Genomic DNA, 10,435 nt, shown 5'->3' on the forward strand with positions numbered 1-10,435 from the left:
GGCTGATGGCACCCTTGGCCGTGCCCAGGAGCAGTCCTACGAGGAGGCCTTCGGACCTACCCGCTCCCCTCCGCAAAGGGTGCCCAAAGATCAGGAGAGTGGGACTGAAGTGCAGCCAGAATTTCAGGAGCAGCCCCTTCAAATAATGGAACAGGGGCTGCAACCTTGTGCACTCAATAAAAACATGGAACACGGACTCCTCCAGACCGCAGAAATTGCAGGCGGCCTGGGAGTCCGTGAACCGGCTTAAAAATTTATTGCACGGCACTGCTCCGTGCACCACCCTCCAGGCCAAGTCCCCGATGAATAGTGAGAGGACCCCTGCGTAGAGTGCCCTCCATCGGGGACCCCCACCTCCTCCGGACGGCAAGATGGTACGCCATGGCGTGTCCGGACGGCAGGCGAGGATGGCAAAGTTGAGAGTGTGCAGGAGCAGCCCGTACAGGAAACCCTTCCGCGCGGAACTGAAAGGCACGGAGGGGATTTCCCCGAGGCGGCTCAAGTTGTGAGGCGCCGGCCCCCGAGGGAGGTTCCGGGGTTTGGCGCCGATGAGGAATTCCGTCCGGACGGGGGTCAGTTCGGACGGGATCTCCCCACGTGCTTGAGCCTCCTCGATGCACCTAACGGAGTCAGGGCCCAGAGCTGTTTTTAGCGACTCGATGGCATCGGCCGAGTGGCGGACGTTGGCAGAATTTAGGCGCCGCGCCAGCGTGTCTGGCGCCATCCAGCCCGCTTCTCCGCCATCGAGCAGGTCCCTGACCCTGGTCACCTCACCAGCCACAGCCCTCTCTTCCGACCGCCACATAAAACCTCGGTCGTGGAGGTACGGATTCCCGAGCAGCGGCTCCTGCAGGACGGCCGCCACTCCAGCCGGCGGGGAGCTGCGCTTGGTGGAGACTTTGTTCCAGACCCTGATGAGTTCCTTGTAAAAGACAGGCAGCTCCTGGAGGGCGGTCCTGACACCCCCCAAGTTCACAAACAGGAGCTGCGTGTCGTAGTTGAGGTCGCGCTGCTGGCGGAAGAAATACGTCGCCAGAGCACACCACCTAGGAGGGGGCTCGACGTAAAGGTATCTCTGCAGGGTCTGAAGACGGAAAGTCGCGAGCTGGGCGCTGACGCACACCAACGACTGACCGCCCTCCTCAAGCGGGAGGCTCAAGACCGCAGCAGAGACCCAGTGCTTCCTGTTGTTCCAGAAGAAGTCCACCAGCTTCTTCTGTATCTTGGCGACAAACGCAGGGGGAGGGGTCAAAGTGACCAGCCGGTACCACAACATTGCGGCCACCAGCTGACTCGCACTCGACCCCTGTAGGACAGCACTCGGAGCAGTCCTGTCCAGCGCCCTAGGCGAGCGGCGACCTTGGCCTCCAGCTGCTGCCAGTTCGCCGGCCAGGCTCCCTCGTCGGGGCTAAGGTAGACTCCCAGATAGAGGAGATGGGTCGTGCTCCAGGCAAAAGGCCTGAGCTCCTCCGGCAGGGAGTCCACCCGCCACTGACCCACCAGGAGTCCGGAACATTTCTCCCAGTTGATCCTGGCGGAGGACGCGGCCGAGTAAGTCTCCTGGCACTCACGCATCCTCCGCAGGTCAGCGGGATCCTCTATCGCGAGGAGCACGTCATCGGCGTAAGCCGAGAGGACGACCCCCACGCCCGGCCCTTGCAGAGCCAGTCCCGTCAACCTCGTCCGCAAGAGGCGCAGGAAAGGCTCCACGCAAACGGCGTATAACTGGCCGGACATGGGGCATCCCTGGCGCACCCCTCTCCTAAAGCGAAGGGGCGCCGTCAAGGACCCGTTAACCTTAATCAGACACTCCGCGGCGGCGTACAAAAGTCGGATCCGGGCGACGAAATGCGTCCCGAACCCGAAAGCGCGCAGATTTCCGAGCAGATAGTCGTGATCCACCCTGTCGAACGCCTTCTCTTGGTCGAGGGATAGGAAGGCGACCGACAGACCAGCCTCCTGGGAACAATGGATGAGGTCCCGGACCAGATGGATGTTATCGTGGATTGTCCGGCCCGGGACCATGTAGGACTGGTCGGGGTGGATCATGTGGTCCAGCACAGCACCAAGGCGAGCAGACATCGCCCTGGTGAAGATTTTGTAGTCCGTGCTGAGGAGGGAGACCGGGCGCCAGTTCTTAAGGAGGCGGAGATCGCCCTTCTTAGGCAGCAGGACGATGACTGCCCTGCGCCAAGAGAGGGGCATCTCCCCGGTCGCCAGACTTTCCCCCAGGACCCGCGCGTAGTCGCCCCCCAGGACGTCCTAGAACGCCCTGTGGAACTCCACGGTCAGCCCGTCCAGCCCCAGGGATTTTCCCCTCGAGAGCCGGTCGAGGGCACCGGTCAGCTCCGCCAGGCTTAGCGGAGCTTCCAGATTTTCGGCGCCCTCCGGGCTGACCTTCGGCAGGTCCTCCCACAAAACTCTATGCGCTTCCTCGCTGGACGGATCCGGAGAGAACAGAGCCCCGTAATATTCACGGGCCCTGTTGTTGACGCCCTCCGGATCCGAGACGAGAGAGCCGTCGTCGGCCAGCAGCGTCAAGAGCTGCTTACGGACACTCTGCCTTTTTTCCAGCGAGTAGAAGAAGGGGGAGCCGCGGTCCAGATCCCGCAGGAACCGGATCCGCGACCTCACGAACGCGCCTCGGGACCCGACGAGCTGCAGGTCCTTCAGCGCGGCCTTCTTCGCTTCGTACACTGTCCGCAGGGCCGGGTCCTGGACGACTTGACCGAGACGGGCTTCCAGGTCGAGCACCTCTTTTTCTAGGCGCCCGACTCTGGCCGCCCGCCTCTTGGTCGACCCCCTCGCGGACTCTTGACAGAAGACGCGGACGTGAGCCTTGCCCACGTCCCACCATAGCCTCAAGGAGGGGAAGCCCCCCTGCTTCCTTCTCCAGTCGGACCAGAGTCGACGGAACGAGTCCTGGAACCGCACGTCCTCCAGCAGCCGGTTGTTAAAGTGCCAGTACGTGGACCCCGTCCTCGCGCGGAGCGAAGCGAGCTCCGCCCACACCAGGTGGTGGTCCGAACACGGCACCGGCCGCATGGAGGCCGCCGGGACGCAGGAAACGTACGCCCGAGACACGTAAAGGCGGTCGACTCTAGACCATCCAACTCCAGGCCTCACCCAAGTAAAGGCGCTGGAGTCGGGGTGGAGATTTCGCCAGACGTCCACCAAGTCGAAGGACCCGACTCCTTGTGCATGAATCCCAAAAAGTTAGTTTGCAGGTGCAGCAGGTAATCAGGAAGGCGAATGGAATGTTGGCCTTCATTGCGAGAGGGATGGAGTACAAAAGCAGGGAGGTCCTGCTGCAACTGTACAGGGTATTGGTGAGGCCACACCTGGAGTACTGCGTGCAGTTTTGGTCACCTTACTTAAGGAAGGATATAGTAGCCTTGGAGGGGGTACAGAGACGATTCACTAGGCTGATTACGGAGATGAGAGGGCTACCTTATGATAATAGATTGAATAGACTGGGTCTTTACTCGTTGAAGTTCAGAAGGATGAGGGGTGATCTTATAGAAACGTTTAAAATAATGAAAGGCAGAGAGGTTGTTTCCACTGGTCGGGGAGACTAGAACTAGGGGGCATAGCCTCAAAATACGGGGGAGCCAATTTAAAACCGAGTTGAGAAGGAATTTCTTCTCCCAGAGGGTTGTGAATCTGTGGAATTCTCTGCCCAAGGAAGCAGTTGAGGCTAGCTCATTGAATGTATTCAAATCACAGATAGATAGATTTTTAACCAATAAGGGAATTAAGGGTTATGGGGAGCGGGCGGGTAAGTGGAGCTGAGTCCACGGCCAGATCAGCCATGATCTTATTGAATGGCGGAGCAGGCTCGAGGGACTAGATGGCCTACTCCTGCTCCTAATTCTTATGTTCTTATGTTCATTAATTGAAGGAGGGAGCCGGGGGGACGCGACGCCATGATGACATCATCAGCGCTAAGCTGATGAGTGACAGCAGCAGCCGTTCCACCCGCCCCTCTAGTGTACTCACAGCCGCATATTCTCCCCTATTATGACCAACTTCCGGTCTGCCGTGAAAAAAGCCAAAGAGCGGAAATTCGTTCAAGAGGCCACGGCATTTACCGCGCCGGTAAAAACACGAGAAACAGGGCGGGCAATTTAGACCCCCAGAGGTCTAGTCTACTCAATCTCTCCTCATAGGACAATCTGTAGAGTGTTTTGTGTGTCCCGTGTCTCTATGACTCTCCCTTGAGTCGACACGTGCTTTAAAACTCCTCGGTTCGGGTTGTTTCCCTTTGGACGGCAGAAGCTTTTGCCAACACAAGAGATTGGTGTGCAAAATTAAAGCACCTGGTATTGGGGGTAATGTACTGATGTGGATAGAGAACTGGTTGGCAGACAGGAAGCAGACAGTCGAGATAAATGGGTCCTTTTCAGAATGGCAGGCAGTGACTAGTGGGGTGCCACAGGGCTCAGTGCTGGGACCCCAGATATTTACAATATACATTAATGATTTAGATGAAGGAATTGAGTGTAATATCTCCAAGTTTGCAGATGACACTCAGTTGGGTGGCAGTGTGAGCTGTGAGGAGGATGCTAAGAGGCTGCAGGGTGACTTGGACAGGTTAGGTGAGTGGACAAATGCATGGCAGATGCAGTATAATGTGGATAAATGTGAAGTTATCCACTTTGGTGGCAAAAACACGAAGGCAGAATATTATCTGAATGGTGGCAGATTAGGAAAAGGGGAGGTGCAACAAGACCTGGGTGTCATGGTAAATCAGTCATTGAAAGTTGGCATGCAGGTACAGCAGGCGGTGAAGGCGGCAAATGGCATGTTGGCCTTCATAGCTACGGGATTTGAGTATAGGAGCAGGGAGGTCTTACTGCAGTTGTACAGGGCCTTGGTGAGGCCTCACCTGGAATATTATGTTCAGTTTTGGTCTCCTAATCTGAGGAAGGACGTTCTTGCTATTGAGGGAGTGCAGCAAAGGTTCACCAGACTGATTCCCGGGATGGCAGATCTGACATATGAGGAGAGACTGGTTCGACTGGGCCTGTATTCACTGGAGTTTAGAAGGATGAGCGGGGATCTCTCAGAAACATATAAGATTCTGACGGGACTGGACAGGTTAGATGGTGGAAGAATGTTCCCAATGTTGGGGAAGTGCAGAACCAGGAGACACAGTCTAAGGATAAGGTGTAAGCCATTTAGGACTTTGATGAGGAGAAACGTCTTCACTCAGAGTTGTTAACCTGTGGAATTCCCTACCGCAGAGAGTTGTTAATGCCATGATCTTATTGAATGGTGGTGCAGGCTCGAAGGGCCTAATGGTCTATTCCTGCACCTATTTTCTATGTTTCTATATTTCTGCCTAGCCCGTCGATTAGCGGCTAATCCCACAGAGAGCGAGAGAGAGAGAGAGAGACCAAGGTCAGATAGGCCTTCTCCTATGCCCGATGTGCAGCGTCCCCAGCTGGACCCTAACCCGGCCGTGGCTGGATGCCACCTGGTTGGTCTTCCGAATTATACCGTGAACCACAAGCCCCACAACCCCCAAGTTCAGACCCAAGGAATTACTATGGATAGATTATAATTGACTCAGACAAAACAAAACGGTTCAGGTTGGTCAAAGATCGATTCCTTTTATTACACTCACAAAACTACAACCCCTACTCCTCTCACTTATGGCTTAAAGAGTAGGTGACTGTGGACACTAGCTTACAACCTTAGACTAAATATCCACCCTGTTGGTTACACCGAACCAACCCCCTTCCCAGGATCTAAGCCTAGATAATGGAAACCTTTCTAACTAAACCCCTCTCCCGGTTTGGACCTACACTTGACAGCCTCCTCACACACACACACACGTGTTAGCCTGCATCTTGGACACTTGCAGTTCCTCAGCAGCCAAATACGCTGGGTCTTGGGGATTTCCAGAGGTGTATGCTGGATATAATTACCAGCCTTTGTCGTTGATTCACGCGGCCCCAAGTCTGTTCAACTCTAAAGACAAAACTGTGCCTAACAGACGCATGCGATGAGGCCTAGTGGGTTACGTTCAGGCGGTACGGTAAGGCACTCACTTCAGCCTTTCCTGGAGAGTTGACGGACACGTAGCCATGCGGGGAACCCCGTTCCAGATGGTGGAGAAAAGTAAGCGCTAAATCTCCCAAAGTTCAGCATGTTTATACCCCGTCTAATACACAAAACTAGCTGGGCGATTCCTGGTTACCATGGTCACAGAGATGCTAGTTGGTGTTCCTGGTGACGTCTCTGTCCTGGATTGGTCATCTCGATGAAAACAATGGTAGGCCATTTCTGTAGATGAGCGATTCTCGAAGTGCTGTTTGTTGAGTTCTTGACTGCTCCTTCATTGAAAGAGCTTAGAGGTGTTACATTTGGCCTGCAAACCTCATTGTCCAACAAGACATACCGGTTCCATAGACAAAAGGTGTTTTTCCACAAATCACACAAAGTTCGAAATGAAAATGCCTCTGCCTTTCGTGGCGTCAGCGTTGAGACTGATCCCATGGCAACCCAAAAGGCAGACAGCTCCTGCTATACTTCACAGTAACCAAAAATTAGTCCTTTTAAAGTCCAAAAGTCCAAACTCTATTTTGAAATTCAGCCCATGTGCATCTCCATTTTAAAAGGGTACAGATCCATTTTAAAAGTCCAAAAAGCCTTCCGGCCCATACACACACTGATGTTGGCACTGGCCAAATCCTACAAATCCCCCCATCCCATGAAACAGTCTGGTGAACCTGCGTTGCACTTCCTCTATGGCAAGTATATCCTTCCTTAGGTAAGGAGACCAAAACTGTTCACAATACTCCAGGTGTGGTCTCAGCAGGGCCCTATATAATTGCAGTAAGATATCTTACTCATACTCAAATCCACTTGTAATAAAGGCCAACGTACCATTTGCTTTCCTAATCGCTTACTGTACCTGCATGTTAGCTTTCAGTGAGTCATGTACAAGGTCTCTCTGGACACCAACGTTTCACAATCTCTCAGCATTTAAAAAATACTCTGCTTTTCTACTTTTCCAAAGTGGATAATGTTACATTTCTCCACATTATATTCCATTTACCATGTTCTTGCCCACTCACTTAGCCTGTCTCTATCCCCTTGAAGCCTCTTTGCATCCTCCTCACAACTTACATTCCCACCTAGCTTTGTATCATCAGCAAACTTGGATATATTACATTTGGTCCCCTCATCCAAATCATTGATATAGCTTGTGAATAGCTGGGGCCCAAGCACCAATCCTTGCCGTACTCTACTAGTTACAGTCTACCAACCTGAAAATTCTCTTAAGTAGGTCAAATTAGATCACCCTTTAATCTTCTATACTCAAGGGAATACAAGCATAGTCTATGCAACCTGTCTTCTAACGCAGGTATAATTCTGGTGAATCTGCACTGCATCCCCTCAAGGCCAGTATATTCTTCCTGAGGTGTGGTGAAAGCGGAATACAGCTGTACCATATCAATCAGAAGCTTTGAGGATATCTTAGGAGGCACTATTGTTCTCGATCAATGTCACATTGTGCAGCAGCTGACACCATCTGGTGTAACCCAAAGTTCTAGAACAGTATGCAGCACTGTCTGTTATCTGATTCATCCAAAGCATCATCATGTTGTTTAGGAAATAAACATAATCACCTGTTATCCCACTGATCCAGAACATGATGCGACACTTCATGACATGGTGATCTAGAATCTGATGTTGGAATGCACAATCTATACTGTTCTTCATGCTGCATGCTATTGATTTGCAGCAATATGTTGATTTGCATGGTTATCACTTTGATCTAAAATGCTTTTTAGTATGCAAATTATCAAGTGATGCTGCATTGCATCACTGGCAAAGGAGTTTTTCTGATTGAATTTGGATTTGTTCTTATGATCATTGTCAACTCGCCATGACAAAGTTGCAATGAGGGAATTGTAAGATCAAATGTGCTGCATTTTTTTAAAGCAAGAAGGAAACAAATGAGCTATATATAAAAATGATTTCATCGCTTCTCGGCCTTTTGGCTAAGATCATGCGTAACTGACCTGACAGGGGAGTAACCACCATAACCCCAAGGTGGTTCTCCCTGGATCAGGAAGGTATATGCTTGCTTTTTTGGAAATAGGAGGTGGGTGGAGGACCTGACCCATCCACCTCCATGGTACGAACCTGGTATTGCAGTACTTCCAGGAACGGTGCAGTGGCTCTAGGCCTTTTGGCTAAGAGCATTGGCGCAGAGTGATCCTTGATGTGTGCAAGGTGACCTCTGGCGTTTGTGATTTGACAAAGAATTGGAAAGATTGGCTACGAATTTCAAAAAAAAAAAAAAAATCCCTCTTTAACTCCTTCCCCCATCACATTTCTCAGCCAAGTGGGTGAGCAGGTAACCTGCTGTAGTAGATAGTATCTGATTGCTATTGCTTCAGAGTAGTAGAGGCTGGGTGAGCAGTCTGTGCGAAAACCTCTGCGAAAATCTTTTTATAACCAGCCACTTGGTGGAAGAGTGAGAGCAGCTGGAGAGTAACTCACGATCTGCTTTCTTCCCTCTATCCCTGTGGGGATTCCAATAGTCTCAACTGAATGACAATGACTGGAAACTCACCGTGTCGGAACTTGCAGCCTGCCACCCCTGCAGAACACCAGGGTGCACAGTATGCTACTCCCTCAAACGATGTTGTTTAGCAGGGAGCCTTTCTCTAATTAGTGAAATGCACATGTCAGCAGCATTCGTGCAGCTGCGATGGAATGACCATGCATACACAACAAATAAATCATTAAAAAACAACGCACAGGTCCAACAATTGGCAAGAGACTTAAGCACAGGGCCTCACTTGAAAACGAAATATCTCCATATGGTACAATCATTACAGATCTGTGTTCTACTTCCAGTAAAGTCAAATAAATATTTCAGGCCACCTACTACATACAACACAGAGAAAGACTAATTCTCATTTAATACAGTTTTAAGGATTGGTTATTTTTATAACCAGTGGTACAACATCTCACACGCACAATAGTTTGTCTACTTAAAGTTGTCATGCATGAGGACTGAGTGACAAAGTCAGTTAGAATATCATTAGGAGTATACCCAGTATAATGAGATGGAAATCTCCTCTCGCTGTTGGAGATTAGATGGTGTAGTCAGTTAGAACATTGTGTGAAACTTAAGTGTTCCATTTTCCAGCACTGATGCGCTCACAAAAAAGTTAGAATTCATTTCAATTTTAGCAAATGTTATCTGAAAAAGGAATACAGTGCTCAAAAGATAACAAGTTGCCTCAGAAATGTTTGCAAAAGACTGACCTTTATAAGTAAAGCCCATCTATGCCAACTAAATGAAACCCACTGGTTTCAAAGAAACATTGCGAAATTATTCTTCTTACTCAAAGTTTTAGCAATAACCAATATTATCAAAAGGAACAGAAACCTAGACTCCATAGGCCTATTCTCCATCTCCACCTCCCTCCAAAACACCCAGTGGATTTACTTTAGAATGTAGAAGTGGACAAGGACTTATGCTGGATATCTGGGTCTTGAAATTTGATTGAGCCTGAAAATGGGCACACAGGGAGCGGCACAGGTGTAGTGCGAGATCAAATACTAGCTGCAGAAGACTCAGATGCTGACTTCGAGAGCCCAGCCTATCAAAGAAGGCAGGTGGTCCTATACCAGGAAATGCTAGGTCCACTGTGCAGCCTGCCAGCGAGTTTGCACACAATGTTGCAGAGCATGGAGGAGTCCGGTTCCAATTTTGTGTCAAGGCTTCGCGCAGAGCATGGACACCATTCTGTCCAACATGGACCGAGTAGACAGCTCCATCAACACCACTGTGACGCCCACTGTCATGGAGTCTCTCCTAAGCTCTCGCAGCTATGAAAGCACAGACACCTGCCACCTTGGCTTTAGGAGCAACTGCTGATAGAGGCACCAGACCATCACTGCTCTCTGTTCTCGAGCTGAGCTGACGGAGCGCTCCGGCTCAGTTCCAGGAGAGTAATCTTGGCTCTATGAGATAGGCACCTGTTGTCCTCTCTCCAAATGACAACATGTCTGCTCCCCCGCCACCGCGGCCATCCCCCTCACAAGGTGTAGCCACTGGGAAACACTTTGTTGGAGCACTAGGATAGACACGAAGGGCTTGCACAAGGGTGATTCATAAATATTTCTGTTGACCGTTGGCTACAGATGGAATTGAGATGCTGGATGAATTTGATTTTGGTCTGGATTTGGTGCTCATCTTTGTCGTACAGTGAGGGCAAGATCCATTAATCTGGACTGAAAGAAGACAAGTGGGTGGTGATAAGGATTGAGGGACTGTTGGTGTATGGGGGATAGGAGGGATGATTTAGGTGAAATGCTCTTCAATGAGCTGCTCTCTGAGAGCTGTGACAGCTCAGGGTACTGGTGGTTGATGCCTCTCCTCCTCCTCCTCCTCGTGTTCCTC

The 10,435-nt window shown here is 50.8% G+C and overlaps 1 pseudogene; it reads left to right on the forward strand.

Moving 5' to 3' along the window:
- The first annotated feature begins 7,995 nt into the window (after positions 1-7,995).
- Positions 7,996-8,197, forward strand: LOC139266348 (U2 spliceosomal RNA; annotated as a pseudogene).
- Positions 8,198-10,435: the final 2,238 nt, after the last annotated feature.

This window comes from Pristiophorus japonicus, chromosome 6, assembly GCF_044704955.1.
Source record: "Pristiophorus japonicus isolate sPriJap1 chromosome 6, sPriJap1.hap1, whole genome shotgun sequence".
Lineage (NCBI taxonomy): Eukaryota > Metazoa > Chordata > Chondrichthyes > Pristiophoridae > Pristiophorus > Pristiophorus japonicus.